The sequence below is a fragment of the Lynx canadensis genome, chromosome B3 (genome assembly GCF_007474595.2).
Source record: "Lynx canadensis isolate LIC74 chromosome B3, mLynCan4.pri.v2, whole genome shotgun sequence".
NCBI classification, from domain to species: domain Eukaryota; kingdom Metazoa; phylum Chordata; class Mammalia; order Carnivora; family Felidae; genus Lynx; species Lynx canadensis.
The window spans coordinates 14230525-14255685 of record NC_044308.2 but is presented as its reverse complement, the minus strand read 5'-3'; positions in this window follow the sequence as shown (position 1 = coordinate 14255685).

Here is a 25161-nt window from a genome sequence, read left to right as displayed (position 1 = left end):
TGACTCGATTCAGGGGACCCGTTTTCCCAGGCGTGAGTCCAATTTTCTTTTTTCTTTAGTTAGTCAAACCTTGTAACAATGGAAATATCAACTTCAAGTATATTCTTTCTGCCTGAAGTTTAGCTGATTCCAGGTTAGTTAAGTGTGGAATGGGAAGTGATCAAACATGATGACCCACGCACCGCTCACTGGCAGGAAAGTTCTTGCACAGAAAGGTTGGCAGTTAACAGAGTCCCATTTAAAAGCACTTAACACAGTGGCAGTTCAGAGAGAAAGTTGGATCCGTGGTCACTCAGCCCTTCCACTAACCTGATTTTATGGCTTTGGACAATGCGTCCCTCACTCAGGACCGGCTTCCACAGTTTTCGTTTAGTCCTACAAAATGACAGATGTCAAGACCAAGGAACATCCCGTCTCCTTCCTGGAGGTTTATGAAACACGATCGAATGTTTAGATAAATGTATCTTCAGATTTAGTATTAAGGTTTCCCCTCTTTGTAAATTCCTTGGATTTTCTAGAGACGAAATAATAGAGAAAAAGGCAGGGACAAACCAAAGAAAGGGGAATACCAATTTGAAAAGAGGGAACAAAAGGGGCAGAAGACAGGCAGCACGGGGGTGGAAAGCGTTCAATATGCTGGGATGAGGGGTCACTGTCCCGGGGGTAGGGACGCGATCATATTCCAACAAGAGCAAAGGATTCAAAGTTCTTATGTAAATCCTTCCCTCCCTTGATACTGGGACACTTCTCAAGGTGACTCTTGTGTGTGGGCTCGCCACCTTTCCCCCGAAGACGGAACACTTGGAAAACTGGAACTGGGTCTTATTCAGGTCTGCCCCCCTTGTCGCGGCGAGCGCAAAGAAATGACACACGAAATCAGCGTGCAGCATGAAACCGAACTTCTCTGGCGAATGACAATAAACGAGTCTCCTGTTGTTTCCTTCTGGGGCGGTTTGCTTTTTCCTCCACTCCAGAAGCCAGGGAAGTGGATGGCAGGAAGAGGTCCCACGGGTCACAGTTTTTTCTTCCACCGCTCTGTGCTTGGCAACAGGTCACCTGCGACTCGTGCCTGCTTCTTCTCTGAGTTCTGGAGCACTCAGGGAGCACTCCGGGGACAAGCCTATCAGGCCGAGTGGCTTTTCTAACGCCATGCTTCCAGATCTCCCCGCCACACAGAGAATCAGACGGGAGGCTCCCTCAGTGGACTCCAAGGACAAAGGCTCTGACTGCCAGAATTCAAGTCAGCGTGGTCTCAGGATTTTGCACCATTGTTCCCACTTTGGGTCGAGAGGCTCGGTGACTGGAGGGAAGGCGGCCAAATCGAGGGCAAGTCTGTCTCCGTGCTTTGGAAACAAGGACAGTTTGTTTCTTTCCGACGTTCTGGGACCTGGAATCATGCCTTCTCTCTGGTGATTCCAAACATCATCGGGTTGATACCTGTTGTATTACTCTAGAACATTCTGTCACTCGGCTGGTTAAAAAGGTAGGAGAGAAGGCTGGCGGGAGGGAGGAAGCTGTGCTTGATCCTTATGGAAGCCAGTTAAAATTAATTGGAAAAAGCTTTTAAAGACCCAAGATGCAGACCAAATGTATCTCCAACCCGCGGCCTCATCCCGCACGGAACACGAAGGTCACGGCGAAACTGCAGATTTATGCACAAGGGTTGGGTGATGGAAAATGAGACAAAAGCATTTGGATTTTATTATTCCATTTACTCTGACCCTGGGCCATAAAGGGTTTGGAGAGCCTGTTTTATGTGTTCAGCTGGTTGCCACACTGACAGGCATTTGGAGCCACTTAAATAAACCACTCCGGTCCCACAGCTGCAACAACACCATATCAAATATAGGTTAGGGTCGAAGTGGGGAGGCTGCAACACAGCGTCTCCAGCAGGTGCACGGGGAAGATTCTTTGTTTGCTTTTCTGCGGTCCCTTATTTTTGGACGCGCTTCCTTATCTGTCAGTTGATTTTGATTTCGAGCTAACTTGGACGCTGAAGTTTGCTTGGTTTCTGCACAAAGGGCGTGCACCTTTGGGGCTGATCCCCGTTTTCCAGGAATGCCCCGTGTTTTCCCCGAGTTTGAGTTGGATTTCAGAGAAGCTGGCGAGCTTCGGTTTGGTTTTGAGATTTGTGCTGACCCGTGTACTTCTTTCATTTCTGTAAACTTGTCTTCTCTTTGTTCACTGAATTCTTTGGAACCGGTTCGGCCGTTGAAGCTCCCGGTACGACTGAAAAGCAGACAAGGGGAAGAATTCAACATGCACGACCGTGGAACTGAATCTACAAGTGTGCCTTTGTGAGAGACAAAACATATGTCCCGAGTTTTTTGTCGAGGTGTGGACACATGTGAACTAAACAGAGCAGAGAGAGAAACCTAGAATAGTAACACTTCAGTCCATACAGACAGACCCTCACAGGTTTCACTACGTTTCATAAGCAAACCTCAGCCTCGAAGGAGATATTGTTTCCATTTTACAGATGTCAAAACGGAGGCTGGGAAAGGTCAGAAGAGTCACCCAAGGGTCACATGACTTTCAGCGAGGTGGCATTGCCCACACACATCCTTCTTTTTGTAACAAAGCCTTTGCTTGCTGGTTAGAGAGTTGCAATTGCCCAACAGAATCCAGGCGTGGGGATTCTGGAAACCAGAGACACCCAAACGTGTGGGGGTGCGCTGAGAGCTTGGGGCTTGAAACAGCCTTTGACCTTGTGTACTCCTTCAGAACCCCAAAGAGAGTGTGGACAAGCTAATTGAGGAGATCTGTTTTGTTTCATACTGTACCTCCTGGGTCTGTTCTTCATAGAAAAGCCATCAGGACTTTGAACTATTAATCATTTGTCACAAAGACTGATTTTATCATTCTTCCCCTACCCTTCCCCATTCCAGACACTCACCCCAAAACAGCCTAAGAGTTCTACACTTCTGTTTTCATTATTTGATTTTTCTTCCCGTATCCGAGGATCAGAGAAGGTACCAAAGAAAAGTCACCATCATTGAAATCACATGATTTATTGATTTTTATCCCAGATTTTGTGAACGAGTGTTCATGAGTAGATCTCAATTAGGCTTCTGAACACAGCTTTCCGTAAAAGGACTCAGATAACTGCACAAGAATAAGAGAGTCACATAATGCGTTTCGTGGTTTTAATTAATTTCTAAGTTTTGGGGTCCGAAAGACATACCTACATTTATTTTCTGCTTTAATATGAAAATAAGCCTACTAAATTGTTTTAAGTTTTAAAAAAAGAAAACATGCCTCTGAAGAAAATATAAATAACATCGTGCTTTTTAGGGTCTGATATTAAACCAAGAGCATTTTCAGCTATATTTTTTCATTGATACTTTTTTTTTTCTGTTACTCTTGTAAAGGTGAGAATGGGTCTCATCTTTCCAGATGCAGAGGGTAAGAGCCGGACACTTGGACTTCCTCAGAGTTTCCCCAGATTCAACACAAATTTGCCACATCGGTGACAAGAGTGCTAAAGGCTACATGTGACCTGAGTGTTTCAGGGGAATCTTTTTGAGGTGTACCTACCTTTTCTCCGTTTTATTTAATTTCTTTTTTAACGTTTATTTATTACTGAGAGACAGAGAGACACAGAGCGTGAGCAGGGGAGGGGTAGAGAGGGAGGGAGACACAGAATGCGAAGCAGGCTCCAGGCCCTGAGCTGTCAACACAGAGCCCGATGCAGGGCTTGAACTCACGAACTGTGAGATCATGACCTGAGCCGAAGTCGGTCACTCAACCAACTGAGCCACCCAGGCGCCCCACCTTTCCTCCTTTTCAGAGGAGTTACATGCATGTAACTCCCAGCCGAGTTACGTGCAGCCTACCCCATGCCCAATACTAGAAGAATCAGAGACAAACATCTTCACGTGCCAGGGTCGGACATTTGTCAAGCGCCTTGACAGGTTAGTGGCCCGGAGTTGGGTTGAACTTATGACTCTATGTGCTGAATTCCATGCGAACGTTTGAAAATTAAAATGTTAATATGCCGGGACGCCTGGGTGCCTCAGTCGGTTGGGGTCTGACTCTTGATTTTGGCTCAGGTCATGGGCTCACCGTTCGTGAGTTGGAGCCCCGCCTCAGGCTCTGTGCTGACAACTCAGAGCCTGCTTGGGAAACTTGCTCCTCCACCCCCCCCCCGCCCCTCTCCCGTTGTGCTCCCTCCCGCTCTCTCTCTCTGTCTCTCTCTCGACATAAATAAATAAACTTACAAAACTGTTAACATGTTGATCACGTTTTTAATATTTGTTGCAAACTCCTTAATTACAAGAACGGATGCCTTAATCAGCAGAACAGTAGATGAGTTTCGATGGAACCAAATCCTGGGCAGAATTTCAGTGTAAAGGGAGGTAGCCCGAGGCATTTTTCCCACCTCCCCAGCTGCCCACCGTTGTCCCCTTGAGACACTTGAGGCATGCAAACCCTGTATCGTTGCTCGGCCCCCACGCCTCCTGTTTCCTGAAGCAGTGTTCCCTCAAGTTAACACCCCCCCCACCTCTGACCCCTAAGCTAAACTTCCTTGTCTCCAATGCTGTCCATCCCAATGGGTTGTTCTGCAAGCTAATTGTCTGGAAGCTACTCATGCCAACATGTGAAGCAATGATCACATCAGAGCAAAACGGGCAGCCTTTTGGAGCACCTGGGTGGCCCAGTCGGATAGGCATCCGACTCTTTGATTTCCGCCCGTGTCGTGATCTCATGGTCCGTGAGTTCTAGCCCCGCATCGGGCTCTGCCCTGACGGTGCTGAGCCTGCTTGGGATTCTCTCCCTCCCTCTGTCTGTCTCTCTGCCCCTCCCCAATTTGTGCTCTCTGAGTCTCTCAAAATAAATAAACTTAAAGACATTTAATAAAATAAAGGGCAGCCTTTTGGATTAAAAGGAGCACCAGTGACCATGGCCATCCACCTTGAACTCTAACTAGAAGTAACAGTTTCGACAGGGGGAAGACGTCTACAAGCTTCTTCCTGAAGGGCAGCCACTCCCTCTTTTCCTTCCTCCCAATTCCCGAGCTTTAGATGAATGTGGGTCAGATGCTTGGCCTTCCTCTTTTGCATGGTCTCTGATCTTTGCTCTCACTCACGCCAAAATAGGTTTAACGCATCTGTTTCACTGGATCGACCAGGTGTCTTGTTAGAACTGGCTGGTTGTCTGGGTATTTCATAGCGATGTCCAAGAGCATCGTGCGTAGCCTTTTTGACGGTGTGTTGTGTTTCTCTGTCTTCTGTTTGGCATAATCACTCCAAAGAGAGTTATGCCGTGGTCGTGGGTTCCATAGGACTATGCCGCGTGCAAGGGTGCGTCAGCTCAAGATGACCTGAGATCTGCAACTAGGGTCTCAAAAAGCGGGGTGGAAAAGTCACCTCTTCTTCCAATTTCTGAAAATTCTGTGACTCTTTGGCTACATCCTTGGCCGTGCTGCTGGGCGGATTAAAAAACCGCGTAAGCCTATGCCTTTTTTTTTTTTTTTTTTTTAATGCACATATAGTATAATAAAAGCTAATGGCGATCCTTGATGACTTTTGTTGAAACTGGGACACCTGCAATTTAATTGGCATTTCCCTCCCCAAAGCACAGCTTTGGAGCACCTATCCCAGCTTGCCTGCACGGGCTGGAAAACTCGCTGGATTCGTATTTAACTTCTCCAGCCGTCAGATAGCATTCATTTGCGGTGGCACAAGGGTGGCTTGTGAAACTCTGAGGGAAAAGAAATCTGCCAAACTAGGTGGGGATTTTATACTGTCTAAAGTTAGAAATGCTCTGAACTCGATACGCAGCCTCCCTCACCCTGTATTTTGGCATTTCTAGGAAATGTTACATAAAGAGGGACCAAAAAAAAAAAAAAGTTAGACTCTACATCACAACTCTGGCACATATATCTTTTATTGTGGTAAAACTACATGGAAACCATAAGCAGCCCAAATTACTACCATGTGAACGGAATTCTTGGTGGGTTAGCACCCTTTGTGCGGACAAAGAGAGACCAAAAAGTATGCAAATTTCAAGCAAAACAAATGCACACTTTTCTTAAAGCCAAAAGCCTTCATGTAATTTGGAACAACCAGTCTGCCTGAGTACGTTCTTATATGTAAGTGGAAATCCTTTTTGATATTTACACTACTGATTTCTTTAATCTCCACTTTGGAATTAATAGGACAATAACATCGGATTGCTTCTTCGGCTGCCCCTGCACTTAAGCATATTTACCCAAGTGTCTAGAGTAGGGATTGTACACATATCTCTAATCCACCTGCCTGTGTTAGTTAAAAGCCCAGATAAAATCAGCAGCCCTTAGATCTTAACCTTTTAAGTCTGAAATGTTTTTAAAGTCTGGCCAAGGCAACTGAAGCCGGGCTGTGCACGGGGAGGGGAAGAGGAAATCGAGGAGGGGAAAACAGTGGGGGAATTGGTCCATAAAAATTTTCTCAGCTTGAACCACTGTCTCATTCAAATGCGCCAAACATATGATAATAATAGTGACAATATCCATAAGAACTGGGGAGGGTGAATCTCGGGAAACAGAAATAGTCTACGTTATGATGCGGTGGCGTGGTCCCGTGGCTGGCTGGCTAGCTGTTTATCCAAACAAGTTGAACTCACTTTCCACTTTCCCTATGTGTGCATGTTGGGGAATGGATGGTGGGAACAGGGTCCACAGTATTTTGTAGATACAGATATCCTAATGATAAATGCGGAACGCACTAAAAATACTAAAACCACAGCACCCTTGTTGCAGTATTTAAGTCCCCAGAGCAATTGCTGACAACAATTGGCATGCCACGTTTTCCCAGAATTTAACTTGGAGATCTAAAAGAAAAGACCAAAACCAGATCAGAGATACTCTAAACTTTTATTGAACACAGCTCATATGCTCATAGATCGACTCTTTTTACCTTGGCATTTTCTTGTAGTCCTTGGACCAACCTATCCCTCCAAATAAATGAAATGGTGGTTGATGTTATTTCCAAATTGGGAGGTTACATGTTTTTCTTTATCATTTATTTTATAGTCTTTAAATCAAGAAAATAGAAGGATCAAATCCAAAAACCAAAGAGCAATCATAGTGCCTTTAAAAAATTTTTTTTATGTTTATTTACTTTATAGAGAGAGAAACAGAAAGACAGAGCATGAGCAGGGGAGGGGCAGAGAGAGAGGGAGACACAGAATCGTGAAGCAGGCTCCAGACTCTGAGCTGTCAGTACAGAGCCTGACGCGAGGATCGAACCCACAAACCGCACGATCGTGACCTGAGCCCAAGTCGGACGCTTAACCCACTGAGCCACCCAGGCATCCCCAGTAATAGCGCCTTGATACTTCTTTTACGATACACAAACAGAGTTAAAACACCATGTTTTCTAAGCCACAGATCCAAAGCAAAACTGGCAATTGCTCATGAAGACGATGATCAAAAGATTGTTTTCTGCAGCTGTTTGTTTCACATATTTAGATATGGGTTGACATCATCAATCTAGCATTTCTTTACTGAAAGATTTCATCATTAATGACCATTAAAAGTCAGCCTATCGCTGGACCTATGCCTCACGGGCAGCGATACACGTGCTCATCTTTGCATTTTTTTTTTAAACATTTATTTATTTTTGAGACAGGGAGAGACAGAGCATGAACGGGGGAGGGGCAGAGAGAGAGAGGGAGACACAGAATCGGAAGCAGGCTCCAGGCTCCGAGCCGTCAGCCCAGCGCCCGACGCGGGGCTCGAACTCACGGACCGCGAGATCGTGACCTGAGCCGAAGTCGGACGCCCAACCGACTGAGCCACCCAGGCGCCCCTCATCTTTGCATTTTTTACCTTGTCCCCATGTCTCCTCCAGGGTATATTTTCTTTATCTCTATGCCACTAGCGTAGCATGGATTCTCAGGACATATTTATCATGTGACCCGCTTGAATTATGGAACAGCAAAAGCCAACAACTTTGGGTTAAAACGCTCCCCCCCCGCCCCCCGCCAAAAATCCCACACCAAGTTTAGTGTTTGTTTGTTTGTTTGCTTGTTTGTTTTTGAGTGAGTTCATGCTTGCTGCTGCTTCCTGGTAACATAGGGCAGTGGGGTGAATCCTCCCCTGGGTAGCTGGGCACAAACAGTCATTCTATCCAGAACGTGTTGGTCTTAGTCTCGGGGTTGCCGTGCGCTTAGCCCGGAATTCTCCAGTTCCTTTTCTTTCCATGATGCCAGCTGTAATGACAGGTTGAATATGCAAGCCAGACGTCAACTTGCACTTGACTGCTCTATACCAGCCACGGTACCATTAGCTGTATGAACATTATCTCGCTTAATGCGCATATTGGTCGTATCGTAAGACTTAGGGATGATAAGAAACAGACTAAGGCTCATCTAGCCTCTGAAGGACAGAGCAAGGACTCCATCCAGGTTAGTGTGTCGTGACTCACAATGAAAACAGTCTCATTCGTGCTCCTGGCTACTTCTGTCCTACAGTGTTGGTCTTCTGGAGTGTTTATCACTGTTCCGTCAAAATGCATTAACTCAGCAATAAAAAGACAACTCAATCTTTAAAATGAGCGGATGACTCGAAAAGACATTTCTCCAAAAAGGTAAACAAACGCCCCACAAGCATAGAAAAGGACACTCAATGTGACTAGTCATTAGGGAAGTATAAATTGTACCTGTAAGAAGATACTGCCTTGTACCGACTAGGATGGGTTTTTTTTTTTTTTTTTAAATGCTTATTTCTTTTTTTGAGGGGAGTAGGTGCAGAGAGAGAGAGGGGAACACAGTTTCCAAAATGGGCTAAGTGCTGACAAAGTGGGCTATGTGGGGCTTGAACTCGTGAACTGTGAGACCATGGCCTGAGCTGAAGTCAGACACTTAACCAACTGAGCCACCCAGGTGCCCCTAGGGATGGCTATTAAAAAAACCAAAAAACGAGAAAATAACTAGAGCAGGCAAGAGTCCAGAGGAACTGGCATGCTGGTGGAAATGTAAAATGTTGCAGCCACCGTGGAAGCAATTTGGCAGTTTCTCGAAAATTTAAACATAGAATCACCACATGCATGACCCAGCAATTCCACTCCTTGGTGTATACGTCCAAAAAGTGAAAATGTATGTTAAACAAAAATTGGGACACGAATGTTCAAGCAGATAATTCATAGTAGCCAAAAAAAATGGAAACAACCACATGTCCAAGAACTGATGGACAGAGAAGACAGAATACGGCATACACATACAATGGAATATTATTCAGCCTGAAAAAAGGAATGGGACTGTGGTACATGCCACAATGTAGATCAACCTTGAGAACATTATTCTAAATGAGAGAAACCGGACACGAAGGAAAACCTATTGTGTGATTCTTTTTCTAGAAATGTCTAGAGTAGGCATCGCCATAGAGACAGAAAGCAGATTAGCCGTCATCAGGGCCCCTGGTCGGGGTCGGGGGGGGCGGGGAGAAGAAAATGGGGAGTGCTCGATGGGTCTCTTTTTGGGGTGATAAGAATGTTCTGGAATTATATAGTGGTGGAGGTTGCACAGCACTGTGAACTAAAAGCCACTGGACTTTAAACGGATTAAAGGGGTAGATTTTTAGATGGCGTGGATTTTACCAGAAGAAAGATGGCACTCTAAAGATGAGACATGTCCAATACTCAATCACCTTAACTCACCCCTTCCTGACATTAAAGGGTCAAGAGGGTCCCCGCGGTGAACTTGCCACGTACCTCCCTGCCCATCATCGGATGGAGAGCTCTGTTGCTTTTGTGAAGCAAGCCAAGGCGGTTACCAAAGGTGGGATTCGTGACCACGTGCCCAGGAATTTCTGTCTCCGATCTACATTACCAGCCATCGGTGACTGGTAGAAACACAAACGAACGATTCTCCTTAGGGTCCAGGAATAAACCCTAAGAGAGTGGGTGGTGGGTGAACGGAACCCGTGACATGCATCGAGAAACAAAGGCCTAAGTCACGGAGGCAGATTTTTGTTCTGAACAAGGGTTCTAAGACAGATCCTTAGAAGTGGTGTGAACCGAGAGAATAAGTGTGAGAAGGGACTCGGTTTTGCATCTTAAACCTTGGGTTATTAGTCTAAGGATTAGTGAGCGACAGAGTGGCCCAACTCTCTTACATATTAATACATTTACCACCTCTCCAGATGTGTGTTATATGGCCGTTTTGTGGAAGAAAGTAAGTCCGCGGACTGTGGAAAAAAATATCCTTTTTGACGGTGTGAGTGCATCTTTCTTATCCTCTTCTGACTTTCTCTCTCAATCTAGGCTCAACAAGGGTCCCCATAGACACAGAATAAAGCGGTATTGTTTGGTGGGGGATTTAATTTCACTCCATCACAAGCGACCATCCCAGCCCTGTCATGGCAATTTGTCACAGTTTTTTGTGCGCTCTATCTTTCTGAAGTTCCTTCTCCTCTGCTGTCCACCGCATAATCTCCTTCTCTGGGACAAAGCTGCCCAACATAATGAAAGAGGTGCAATTCGGAACGGAAAGTCAATGGACACAGTTATCAATTTGGGCCCCACACCCCCTGACTCCTGGGATTCCGCCCCAGCAGCCAAAGAGACGCTAGTGGGGCCTGCTGGGTAGGAAAAAAACGGCACCACTGCGACGTTTGCTGAGGCCAAAGGAAGAGCTGGTGGCCGCTGGGTGATGTAATCCAACGCCCCACTGAAGAGACCACCACATAGAGGAGAGCCAGCAGCCCCCCATCAGCTCGCTCCGATTCAGCAGTACAGTTCGTGAGGACGCAGCTGACATTTGGAGCGGCCCTCTAAATTCGTTCTAGAAGAAAAATCTGGGGAGGACATCCCAGCAAGCAATCAATAGGTTGCCAACCCTTGGTGTGAGATTCCAGCCAGGGCTTAGGGCTGCTAACGCGAGGCAGAATATATTTTGAGACGACTTCGGGAATACAAATATATCTGAACCACACCAGGCCATCTCTCATTTATGGAAACTCGAGCTCCGATCTTTGAGCGCCGTGAGAAGGATCTCTTTAGCAGTCACTCCTTAGCAATGTAACAGGATTTATGTTAAGCATTTACAGGGCATGGCATGTGACCAGTCTTTCTTCATTTCCGGCTTCCATGATCGGGGCGGGATTTTCCTTTTTGCCACTGGTCCTGTCACTGTTCTAGACATTTCCAAAGGGTCACCATTGAAGGTGTTAGTGAGTCCCTAATTTCTAGCATGGGCGTATAAATATTCCCACGTTCCACGCCATTTGTACCAAAGCGTCTGTCTTCCACGACCGTGGAAAAGGAAGTTGATATTGCAGGTAATAGCACTCTTCTATATTACGATGTTTGTGATCAAGAGCCCAAGTTGAAATTACTGCAAACGCATGAATCTGTAATTCCCCTATGAATCTACTTGGCAATTCACGGTCAGCTGTGCTCCTTTATTTATTTATTTTTCATGTAGCCCTCAGCTCTGCTAAAACCACAAGGAAACGACAATGTTCGGGAAGGAAAAGAACCCACTTGTTATTTTTTTTTGAAGTAACTCTTAAGAACATAGTGGGTGGGAGCAAATGTGGATTTGACATTGGCTCTGTCGCTCATTAATTGTGCGATCTTGGGGAAATTACTTCACTTTCATGTTCAGGTTGATCTCCTCATCGAAAGAAAAGGGAAATCATAATCTCCATCTTTTAGGGGTATCTTGAAATTCAATAAGGTAAGTTGCAAGCCGGAATGCTGCAACCTGTAATTATTCTTTTCAGAAGTCTAAAGATTATGATTTGCGTTATATATTAATATATAGAGATATATATTATATCTCTATATATGTATTTTTATTACATATATCTATGTATATCTACAGAGCTATATAACATAATATAGAGTTATATAATATATAGAGTTAAATAGTAATAGACTCTTTATATAATATAGATATCTATATATATATATCTTATATATATATATATCAGATATATTTATCTGATATGTTACAAGCCTGAATGCTAAAACTTGTAATATTATTATTTCCAGAGGTCGAATGATTCTGATTTTTATTGTATAAAATATCTATAGATCTCTATATATCACATATATATATATATATCAGCTACATATATATCTCTCTTATATATATATATATATATCAGTTATATGTATATTTGTGTGTGTGTGTGTGTGCACATGCACTTGTGTGTGTATGTGGTTGGGGCTGCTAGCTCGTTCCCCTTCTGCTACTATTTAAAATTATTTATATCCAATCTCATTTCCTACCTTAATTCCCATCATTCACATACTCTAGGACAGTGGCCTCTTTTCTCTTTTTTAATTAAGGTGAGCCATCTGCCACCACGTGGACTTCTCACTTACTTTCCCCTTCTCTGCAATGTTATTAGCCCAATGCTTAACATAGCTAAATTCTTTTACCTCTTTGGACTCAACTCAAAAGTTAACCTTCTCAAAGAGACTTCTCTGGACCATCATGCTCAGCCTAGCTCCACTCCTGTCACCCTTTATTGATCACAATGGCTACCATGTTATTATTGCGCTTATCACGACATAAAAATTATATTAAAAGTATTCATTATCTGGGGTGCCTGGGTGGCTCAGGTGGTTAAGCATCCAACTGTGGCTCAGGTCATGATCTCGCAGTTTGTGAGTTTGAGCCCCACGTCGGGCTCTGTGCTGACAGCTCAGAATGGAGCCTGCTTTGGATTCTGTGTCTCCCTCTCTCTCTGGCCCTCCCCTGCTCGCACTCTCAAAAATAAATAAACATTAAAAAAAACTTTTTTAGAAGTATTTATTAACTGCTCCTTCCCCACGTAGACTGAAGGCACCAGAATGGCAATAACCAATTTCTGGACCACTGTCCGAGCGACCACTGCTGGCACAATGCCAGCACGTAATAATTGCTCAATACATATCTGTTGAATGAGTGGATGCTTTTTTAGTTACACAGACAACTGAGTTCTTTGGAACCGTAGTTACCTCTACCACACTGTCTTTCCAAGAACACTCATGTTAGGCATGTTCTTTGCAGAGCAGAATGTCATGTCCCGGGTTTCCAGAATGAACAGGAGACATCGTTCCAGCTCAGGAGCTCATTTGGGAAGATAGACAGGTGGTCGGGACCAACATAGCAAGCGGGGAAGAAAACAAGGGCTTGGGGATTGCACAAAGCTTCATGCAGGAATCACTCTCTGAGTTCAGCCTCGATTTTTTTTTTAATGTTGTATTTATTTTTGAGAGAGACAAGAGTGTGAGCGGGAGAAGGGCAGAGAGAGAGGGAGACACAATCTGAAGCAGGCTCCAGTCTCCAAGCTGATAGCACAGAGCCCGACGCAGGTCTGGGACTCACGAACCATGAGATCACGACCTGAGCCGAAGGCGATGCTTAACCGACTGAGCCACCCAGGTGCCCCAGCCTTGGTCTTAAAGGATGATAGAGTCCTTCATAGTAGCTAATGGCAAGAGAAGACATTTTTGAAGGAAAGGAAGCCTCTGAGTGACTAATCACATGGCTGAGTGGAAAAGGGGGATGTGATATTGCGGTAATGATTTATTGGGTGTGGTTGGTATATGTGCTGTGGGGACAGGCAGAAGTAGAAGTTGGAAGTATGTGAACAGATAGGCTGGGGTCAATCATGGAACACCTTGAATGCTAGACTAAGGAGGCGTGTGTTATGTCACGGGTGCTGGGAAGGCTTGGACCCTTGTTCCTGCCGACTAACTTGCCTTTGCGCTTTTTCTTCTCTGCCACAGATTGAGCCTTCGCTCTACTTTTTAAGGTTAATTATTTTGAGAAAGAGAGAGAGAGAGAGAGAATGAGCAGGGGAGGGGCAGAGAGAGCGAGAGAGCGAGAGGGAGAATCCCAAGCAGGCTCCACGCTGTCAGCACGGAGCCCCACGCGGGGCTTGACCTCACGAGATCATGACTTGAGCTGAAATCCAGGGTCCGATGCATAAGCAGCTGAGCCACCCTGGCGCCCGAAGCCTTCCCTCCCTTTAAAATTCACCCTTATCTTCCTTGATCTATAGCAGACATTGAATAAGGCCAAGAGACATTTTTGGTTGTTGCAGTTGGAAGGGGGTATACTGGCATCCGGGGGACAGAGCCCAGGAATGCTGCTAAACATCCCAGGATGTGCTGGACAGTCCCCACCACAAAAAATTATCCAGTCTAAAATGTCAATAGCGTCAAAGTCGAGGAACCCTGATCTATAGGAATTCACGCTCTGAATTTTGGTTCTATCTTGTCTTATGTAGTTGTTTAACAGGGGACTAGGGGCCATCCCTCTGAGCCCTCAGTTCAGACAACTGTCCCTGAGACCTTGAATAGAACATGCACTGAGGGCTCATAGACCAGGAGCGATAGAGCAACTGTTTCTGTGTCAGTGTGTCCTCTGAGGGTGGAAAACCTTCATATATGACTCATCATTAGCCCTCTAGAGGTCCTGGATGAGCAGTGACTGTATATTTGAATACTTGTTTAAGATGTTTTAACTCCAGCCATACATTTGAAGAGCAGAGAGGCTACTCTCAAGTATGTTGAGTATCTGGAGTACTGAGTGATCCGGTTACTGAGTAACCCGGGACATGACATTTTCTTTCTTTCTTTCTTTCTTTCTTTCTTTCTTTCTTTCTTTCTCTCTTTCTTTCTTTCTTTCTTTCTTTCTTTCTTTCTTTCTTTCAGAGCTAGAGAGTCTCCTCTCTCCCCCTTGATGTTCTCACTCACAATAATGATAGCATGCCTTGGGTAGTCTTGGAAAGACACAAATCTCTGGTGGCCTCTACCAGATTCTCTTCAAAGCTTTGTTTGGGTAAAGAATAATGCGGGGAGACTTGGTAGTCTGGTAGCTACAGGGGTCAAGAAGTGGCCCTGAAAGTCACTGAGGAAACTCCAGTGTGGACAGGTGCATCTGGAGAGGGGCTTCAGAGGGAGTGAGCTCCCCGTTGGCTGGGTTATGGCCGTCTCATAGGATACAGGTTTGCAAAGACTGTGACTTTGTCCTCCTGTAACTTTGGAAATTCACTGAAACAGCCCCAAGAGAAAATTGTGGAAGTCTTTCCTTCCGATCCAACGTGGACCCCAGGTGGGGGAGGGGAACAGTCATCAGCACGCAAGCGACAGAGAGACACAATCCTGCTGAGCAAAGAAGCATCTGGATTCGTCCTGCTTGATCAGGTAAAGAGTTGGGTGATGGAAAAGGGGAGAGCTCATGGGCATCAGAGGCAGGAGGATATAAGAGGGGTAGAACACTGAGAAAAGCCCACTGTGAGCAGTTCCCTCCCAGAGAAGTTTCTGGATGGAGAGGTAAGCATTGTCTGTCTTTTTTTTTTTTTACTTTTATTTTTAAGTTTATTTATTCAGTTTTGAGAGAGACTGAGAGAGAGAGAGAGAGAGAGAGAGAGAGAGAGAGAATGCCGAAGGGGCAGAGAGAAGGAGACAAAGAATCTCAAGCAGATTCCACGCCACCGGTGCAGAGCCCTATGTGGGGCTCCAACTCACAAACTGTGAGATCATGACCTGAGCCAAAGTGAAGAGTGCAACGCTTAACCAACTGAGACACGCAGGTGCCCCAAACATTGTCTGTCTTAAAAGAGTCTCTTTGGGGGCCGCGGAGACAATGGGTGTTCGTGACATAATGAAAGGCTGCCAGAAACTTACTATGCTGTAGTTGACATCACGGGTTTTTTCGTAGGAATTAGAGTAATGGGGAGCATTTCCCCAGGCAAACCTCTGGGTGGTCTTGTCCTGAGCAGAGAGAAAAGCAGAGAGCGGGAGGCTTTCCAGATTCCTCTTCCGAGCATCGGTCTTCAAAGGAAAATGATCCACCTGGGAGAACAAGATGTTTCCAACAGACAGAGGAGAGACAGAAGCCTGAGGTCAGGCGAGCCCAGAATGGAGGCAGACTTGCCTCATAACAGCTGTGCTGCTGAGCCGGCTTCCACTTTGGGCCAGAAAGATATTTTTTTTTTTTTGCATGTTAATTCTTTTGTGTTTCTTCCACATGCAACCTATCAACGCAACAAGAGGAAAAAAAAATCATTGTGTCTAAAACGCGAACCTCTTGCAGTTTGAAGCCCTGAATCACGTACGATTATTAGCTTTTAACACTCGTTTTCATTTTCTTTTTTTTTTAATTTTTTTCTTTAACATTTATTTATTATTGAGAGACAGAGAGATACAGAGCGTGAGCAGGGGAGGGGTAGAGAGAGGGGGAGACACGGAATCCGAAGCAGGCTGCAGGCTCTGAGCTGTCGGCACAGAGTCCGACGCGGGGCTCGAACTCACAAACCGCGAGATCGTGACCTGAGCCGAGGTCGGTCGCTTAACCGACTGAGCCACCCAGGTGCCCCAAAACTTGTTTTCATTTTCAAAAGTATGGTTGGCCTGATATCAGATGAGAGATGCTAACATTGTGAACTGTTTGATCCGGAGAAAGGTTTCAAAATCTCTTTGGGCTTTTCGAATATGGAGCCACAAACCACCCCCAATAAGACAATTGTGATCATCTTTGTACTGCATCAAATGGTCTGTCAGTCCCTCTACCCTCTACCTTGATGAGTTCCTACATTCACTTTCGAAATATAGAGTATTAATAGCCTTTTCCTAGGGTTCAGGACCAGTGATATGGAAGGAGTGCAATGTGTTAGTGCTGGTGTAGGGCGACAGTCTCACTCACCAGTCATGAGTTCTACTCACCGGTCATGGAACACTGGTTATGTAGGGCACCACGACGCATAGCTGGTAACTAGCGCGGACTGACTTTCCCAACTCCTTTCACAACCTCTCCTGGGGAGACACGTGGGGATAGGAAGAGAGGATAACGATTACATTGACAATAGAACAGGATTCTTTAATAGCTTTTGTTCTCATTTATGGATATTCCCAACATACAGGTCAATATAAAATTCCCTTTGTTTACTTTATTTGTTTTAAGTTTATGTATTTACTTTGAGAGAGGTAGAGAGAGGACGAGTCGGGGAAGGGCAGAGAGAAAGGGGGAGAGAGAGAGAGTGAGAGAGAGAGAGAGAGAGAGAGAGAGAATCCCAAGCAGGCTCCATGCTGTGCACACAGACCTGGACAAATTCACAAAACCGTGCAATCACGACCTGAGCTGAAACCAAGAGTGACATGCTTAATGGACTGAGCCACCCGGGGCACCCCACATGCCTTCAATTTAAAAGAAGCCTGAAGGAGAGTGGGTTGGTGACTGGCTTAAGGTCCTGTCCTTGGGCAGAGAGAACATTCAAATCATTAACTCCAACTTCAATCTCGTGCCCCATGTCTAGACTTCTCGGACTCACTGCTAGTCTTTACCTGACTCTGCGACTCAATCTTGGAGGAAACGGCCCTGAGATTTTCTTGGCTGCTGGCTTCGAACGTCGACCGTCACTCATATCCTGAGACTTTTACGCCTACGAGACCCTGGTTGTCGTGGTGGGAGGCCACGTTGGTGCTGGTGACGTAGGGCATGTCGGTGAACGTGACGAATAAGGTGGAAAAAAAAAGGCTTCCAATAGGATTATTGGCGGGGTTGAATTGAGGTAAAATGCTCAGCACGATGTCTGACAGGTAGTATATTCCACAATCGGTACCTATTATTATTTATGAACACAGGTCCAGAGCTCTAGATATTTAAGAATCAAGACATTCTTCTGCGTGTAATTATTTTAAGCGACTCGGGGAAAGAAGGCTGCTCAAGACAAACCGTGAAAGGTAATGATGCTGGTTGAGGGCAGACACCGGGAAAGAGAAAATATAAGCAGCCGGAGACCTTCTCAAGGCTTGAGGTGATAATCACAGTTCACCTTGAGGAGGATGGTGTCTCCGGCTGTAGATTGACATCCAGTCCAAGTGTCACTCAGCGTGTCATTTAGCTCTTCAGGAGGAGTTTACTCTTGGAGGAAAATGAGGGCGACAAGCAGAGGTGGCTGGTCTTGTGAAGGCTCTGGAAATGATGGGTCTCCAGCTCACACCAAGTGTCAAAATGACAGCAGAGTGTGCCCAGCTCTCGGTCCCCTGGCCAGATGACTTATGGAATGATGCCACCAGACGGTTACAGAGAGAGAGAAAGGGGGGGAAATAAGGGCATCCTCTAAAAAAGATTGTGGCATCTTGTTCAACAAATGCCCTTTGTGGGAATCAGCTGGCTGTAAACAGTTCCTCAGCAGTGTCCTTCGTGAGAGACACTGGGACGTTTTCAACCAACCTGGCTTTAATTCGGGGAGTAGGGGGCTACACTGATCCACGTTTTTAAGAACATCTTCTTCAAGGTCAGTGCAAGATGCTAATTCTGGGTTCCGATCCAGACCGTCAACGAATGACAACGTGTCTTGTTTCTTCTAATTACTTGGACGGTAACTTTCCCTTCCCCCCACGCCTATCCAAACTGAACTGCCTCAGGATGGTGTGGGTTAGGTAGTAAAGTTCGAGAAGTGTTTCTAGTGAGCATTGATCGTGGGTAGTGACTACTGCTATGTTATTCATAAGTGACTACGTTCTTAATTCCATACAGGGTTCTCTTTGTCTACCACTTGTAGGGTCCTGTGATGGGCACAAAACGGACTACACCAGGGGTGCTGTCCATATTCTGGGAATCCACAGTCTAGGAATGAAACAATGCACTGCATTGTTTTCAATGCGATGCAGAACGGGCTAAAGAATTCAAGAGAGGTAAGTGCAAAGTGCTGAGGGAGTGGAGAGGAAAAAAGAAGTCCCTGAATAGGCTTCCCTGACCCAACCCGTTACAGTGAACCTTGCCGGTCCCGAATTCTTCAAGCACCACGTACTAGACACAGCTCTCGGCATTTGGGAATCATCAGGAAACAAAATAGGCAAAGATTTTCTGCTCTCCTGGTGCTTAAATTCCTGTGGGAGGTGGGGGTGGGGTGGGGACAGACAATGACCAACCCTCGTACTAAATTATTTCTCAACTTGCTTAAGTCTTGCCGGGAAGAAAAGAGAAGAAAGAAAAAAGAAAAGAAAAGAAAAGAAAAGAAAAGAAAAGAAAAGAAAAGAAAAGAAAAAGGAAAGGAAAGGAAAGGAAAGGAAAGAAAAGGAAAGGAAAGGAAAGGAAAGAAAAGAAAAGAAAAGAAAAGAAAAGAAAAGAAAAGACAAGACAAGACAAGCTTCCTCCCAAAGTAACTCCACATGGCCTGGAATCGTGTGCCTGCCTGCCAAGCAAGGATTATTCTGCCCTTGCCACACTCTTTGCTATATTAGGGCCAGAAATGAAAACTATTCATGGAATAAACTGATAGGTGATTAAAGGGCTTTATTTGAAGTTATGGCTATATGGATGGATGGTAAGGCTGTACCATTTGTGTATTGCGAATGCAGAAACCATTAATTGGCCGAGATCCTCACAGATATATGCATATGTGAACGTATGTATAATCACGACGCCTCTGCTTCTAGATTCAGGAAAACGAGACACTAAGTGTGTTAACAAGGTGTATAGAATAGTAATAAGGGTGTAGATCCTGACTTTCTCCAATCACGAAAGCTGGTTTGGCAATTTTTATGAAATCGACCAGCGGGTTCGGTCTAACACCTGTTCAATTCAGTCAAAAAGGTCAAAAATTCTGTGACTGCATTGACAGGTGTGAAGCTGACCGACCGGTCGATTCCATCAAAGCAGTGGAACCATTTGTGCTTGTAGATACATTTCAGACCCAATATAGAAAAAGAGAATTTGGGGACTTAGTGAGTAATCTCCTTGAGGGCCATTTTGACTCAGAGGATGGGTAGTTAAGTCAGCATCTTGCAAAATCATTCGACGCCAGTGGGGAATTTAAGCTTCCGCATTACCTGAAGAGAAGCCCATAACCTTTGCTGGAAATAAGTCAACGTTGTTGACGGTACCTGCCCTGATCTTCTTGCACAGTCGACCACCATGATTTCATCTGCACTTTCCTTCGAAAGCCTGGCTATTCAGGGCGCCCGTTTCAGTGCTCTTATTTTCCTGAGAAGGAATTCTTATGAGGGTGCTAGGGAGGAGTACGAGTGGAATAAATCTACATTTTTGTTATCATGGCCTATCAGTCTCATGGAGTGAGTGGAAAAATGTCCACTTTCAATATCTTTAACTCAGCAGTTTTTCTCACAAGGGTGATTTCTTAACGACAGGAAGGAGGCTCTGAGAGTAAACGCGTGGGACTCAAAAGGAGCTAAATATGTTTAAGTTTGTCCAATTGCATACATTTTCTCTGAAGACGGACGGATATAGAGGACAACCCCCGCCCCCCCTCTCCCAATTCAGTGTTAGTGCTTGTTTGTTGTTGTTGTTGTTGGCCAAGGGGGACAAGTATGAATTTTAAGAAACCACCATCATGGCCCGGAGAATCCTCCTTTGGACCCCTGTGTTCAGGGACAGGCTCATCTGCATAAAGTCTACCACATTAGAGACCAAAGGACTGGCCAGCCTCTCCCACGGTCTGAAGTGAACGCTTGCCTTTGTGCAGCCCACTCCTCTCTGAACTTGAAATCCAATTGGCCAACAATTAAAGCCAATTAGCACGTGAGGAAAATAAACCGAAGGCTCTCCCCCTTGTGTTTTCCATGGCGGATAGAAAGCTAGTTAGCTCAAGGCATTAGCATAGCTGTGTATCGGGCCGGCGTATGACGGAGACTAGTTGGCTTAAAGTATTAGGAGACCAGTGTAGCGGCTGGCGCGGCAGGGCCGTGTTATTCTGAGCTAACAGCTGCCAAACATTCTTGACAGGAGATGAGGCAGATGTCCAAGGACAATCAAAGGGAGAAGAAAGTTTAAGCCAACGTTTGCCTATCTCATATTCTCTGCTTGATCCTCAGCCTCGACAGTGCACAGCTGTTACATTTCAAGGTCCAGAGGCTGCCCCCCCGCCTCCCCCACACCCCCTTGCTTATTCTCCGAGAGCGACGCTCAGCGTTCCTGGCAGGCCCCCCTTACAGGTCCCCTCACTGGGAAGGCTGGCCCTTCCCGGTGCCTTTCCAGTTTTCTCAACACTCCGAATGTTTGGGGCGAAATTCCGTAGGGTGTGATAATCACAGGATTCGGGACTGAAAAATCTCTACAGGTCAACCCTAAACAGGCCAGCCGATCGGGAGACAAGATATGCTCTGGCCAAAGCAGTATGTTCCTGGAGGTAAGAAATCAAGTACACAGTGAAGGCAAGAGGGGCAATCCACGTGAAATCTGAACGTTGTGGGGTTCCTCGGAGAGCTGTCGACATTCCCTCGCGTTGTTTAAATAAACATAAGGAATGTGGGAGTAACGATTGGAGTACAAAGGCCCGTTATGGATAAACAGATAATATGCAAGGGGACTGAGGTCCCTAGCACATTGGCGTGTTGTGTGCGTCTTGCGGGGGGAAGCGAGGGGGCTTCATGTCTCGTCATCGCTAAGACCCTACAAGTCCCCCCGCGCAACCCTACGCTTACCCGCTAAAACCCTTTATTGTCCTACTTTACCCAGCACATAGAGAAAACGGACAATCCTTTCACGTTGCTAACCAGCCTCGGAAGTGAATTAAACAGTAGAATCTTCTCGAAGGAGGAGCCTGAGTGATTGCCCAAACTGTTATACGTGCCGTCCCTCCGCTGATGAAGACCAACACAAATGTTTATGTTAAAGAAAAAAAAAAAAAAAAAGAAAAGAAAAGAAAGGAAATTCAAGATTTTCTCTCGGAAGACCTTCCCGGGAAAACTTAAGCACTGCTTGGTATTTTGTGTGGACCCTCACCTCTGCTAAGTGATATGCACTCGTCCGACCGAATTCTAATGATTTGATGAAAACATCAACCCTAGCGCCAGTCCGTGCCCAGGAGCCTCTGGAAAGATGTGCTGTGCTCTCTTACGGGCCTTGGTACGTCTGGCGCCAGGATATAGTATGTGCTCAGTGTGTTTATCGATCAAATAAATGAAAGGAAGACATGAACGAAGGCAATGAGTACTTAACTGCATGCCAAACCCATTGAAAATACATACGAAAAAAAGAGAGAGGGAGAGAGCCAAACCATAAGAGGCTCTTAAAAACTGAGAATCAACTGAGCGTTGATGGGGGATGGGGTGGGAGGGAGGGGAAAGTGGGTGATGGGCATCGAGGAGGGCACCTGTTGGGATGAGCACTGGGTGTTGCATGGAAACCAATTTGACAATGAATTTCATATTAAAAAAAAAAAAGAAAAAGAAAATACATACAAGTAATGAACACTCCCGTGGGTTTCATAGAGAAATCGCCGAAAGCCATATTTCCAGCAGATTACCTGCAAAGAACTCAATATGAAATAGTTTCTTTTAAAAACACTAACTGGTCTGGAGTTCTTGTATTTCAACAAAAAAATATCTATTTAAAAAAAAAACAAAACTATTGGAATTAGAAAGGGGTTTTAAAACTCCATCTATTTCTACCCCGGCAACTAATTACAGGGATAACGTTCACACATACTAGCATTGCAGGTGCAAATATTTAATTGTATGTGCAAGCCAGGTGGTGAAATGCCTCCTTTACTACGTGTTCAATTGTGTCTGCTCTCGCTGCCCCTTCAATTAGCTGTGGGTGCAAAAAACAGAGACCTAGCCGAGGCCCTATTAAAACGAGGCCTATATATTCGCCAGCCTTTTATCTGTGAGGGGGAAGGGGTTGTGCATTTTGCATTTTAGTTTAGTTGCTCCTAGCTGGGGCCCGGGGGAGTCACTTGGGCAAGCTAGTTAGCCAAGAGCAGCTGAACTTTGCCTGATAAGAATTGCACACAGTTGCAGAGCTAACCGTCTGCTCCCCTCCACGAGCTGGGGCATTAAACCGGGATCTCTATTTAGAGCTACGTGGCTTGCTTAATTCCGAAGGTACTTGAAAAATCAGTTGGGGTTTTTCCCTGCGAGATCGGAACAGGAAGGTTGGATCGAAACATGTGAAACAGGCAGGCCCTCCTTAACTGAAAGTCTTACTTAACTTTAGCTGAGTCCTATTTCCCTTCGAGAGCGGAGGGGTCCGTTTGAAGGACAGGGACACATTGTGAGGTCTCGATCTTTTCTTTCGAACGTAACCAATTCAACAAGCTATTTGGGGAGCTAAAACCCAATTATACGTCATCTTGTCTGAGAATGTACGCGGTTAAAATTTGACCGAGGCCGAGATTAGAAGATAATCAACCTAGTGGTGAGTCCTGTACGTTTGGGAAGGGATCGGAGTGATCTTCATAACGGCAGGAATTTGGACTCAGTGGCTCCGAGTTCCAATTTTCCTCCCCTAGCTGTGTGACTTCAGACACGGTATTTCACATCTCTGATCCTCAGTTTCCTCTCCTGTCAGATGGGGCCACTCACGTCTACCTCACTGGGCTATATGAGCGCCAAAGCAGATGTACTTGAAGTACCCCTGGGTGGTTCTCGAAAGCCATGACGGGGCTCTGTTGAGGGGAACTACTTTGCCTCTCCCAGAGGAAAAGAATGTTGAGGAAATTTCTATTCGCCTACAGGCCGGGGAGCCCAGGCGAGGGAACCACTAGACATCGTGGACATATATCCAATTTTTACCCTTCAAAAGTTGATGACTGTGTTCACGTCTGCAGTGATGCATTATTGGATTTTTAGCGGGAGCAATAAATCACAGCCTTCTGAATCTTAATGTTTACATTTTTCGGGAACTTAAATATGTTTCAATAATCTGGCATCATTCTATTTTAAAAGTTTTCCTCTGTCATCTTGGGCTGCTCATATTTTTAGGGGACTATCGATTTAGACACAGGGGATCTAAATTTTTGTTTCTAATTCTTATGTTCCTGCCTCGTTTTGAATCTTATCATTTATTCACAGTTCGTGACTTTTTATGGTGCTCATAGGGTGCCATGTATTAAAGGTGGTTTGAAGTTGTGTCTTCAAGTCCAGGGTCCCCAGTCATCTTCTCTCTCTCTCTCTCACACACACATACACACACACATACACACACACACACACACACACACACACCAAGGCTTTCCTGGGATTTTCAATAATTCATTGTGATATCTTAGATGCACGAATGTGGAACCTGCTGGAGAGAAAATGCTTGGCCTGGGCACAGAGATTGTGGGAATGCTAACACTAGGTGGCCAAAAGAACGCTTCGTCATTAATCATGATGCCCTCCAGTCACTTCGAACACTCACCACTCACCAAAGAACACCTGGGCTTCGTCAATGGCTCCCACCCATGGTCCCAGTTGCTTTTCTTTGGAGTTTGAGAACCAGGTCCTCCTGGGTGCTCAGAGGTGACAAGAGGTAAGCCCACTTAGGAAAACTCTGGGAGCCTGTAATAGGGCTCACAGGGATGGGAAAAGGTAATTGGCTTCAACAAGACTATTTTTCGATGGTAATTGTGTGTAACTGCCAGAACTTCCTCCTGATAAAGACAGACGCTGGAAGACCGTTTGGCCCTTTTTTCCTTAAGTTCGTTTATTTTTTTATTTTTGAGAGGGAGGGAGACAGAGGCAGGGAGAGAGGGAGATCAGCCGAGGGCAGAGCCTGACGGGGAGCCTGAACTCACGAACCCCGTGAGATCATGACGAAGCAGAAATCAAGATTCAGGTACTTAACCAACTGAGCCACCCAGGCGCCCCAACCTTTTGTCACTTTGAATGCAAAGCATCGTATAATAAGTGATGATGACAATAATATTAACCATTTATTATGGGGTCACCACAGGCTAGGCACCACATGAATTGCTTTGCATATATTACGTATTTTCATTTACGTGGTAATTAAGACTCATCTTCTTGAAAAACTTAAATTAAATTGGACCCAAACCTCCATTTTACTTACGGTGGAAAGTCTGGTGTCTCGCCCCCAATACCTCAGAGACTCCTCTGATTATGTTCTTTTTTATTTTTTAAATTTATTTTTGAGAGAGAGAAAGAGAGAGAGGCCAAGCCGGGGAGGGGCAGAGAGAGAGAGAGAGAGAGAGAGAGAGAGAATCCCAAGCAAGCTCCGAGCTGTCAGCGGAGAGCATGACGCGGGACTCGAACTCACAAACTGCGAGATCATGACCTGAGCCGAAACCAAGAGTCAGACGTCTAACCGACGGAGCCACCCAGGCATGCCTCCTCTGAGTATTTCTAGTCACTTCTGCCCTGGTTTGTTTTTGACTTCTCTTGAGTGTTCACCCGATAGCATCTCACCTCCTCTGCCTCCTCCCTCTGCACCCCAGGGACACAGGCAAGAACCATCTCTTTGCAATGACTTCTCCAAAGAAAC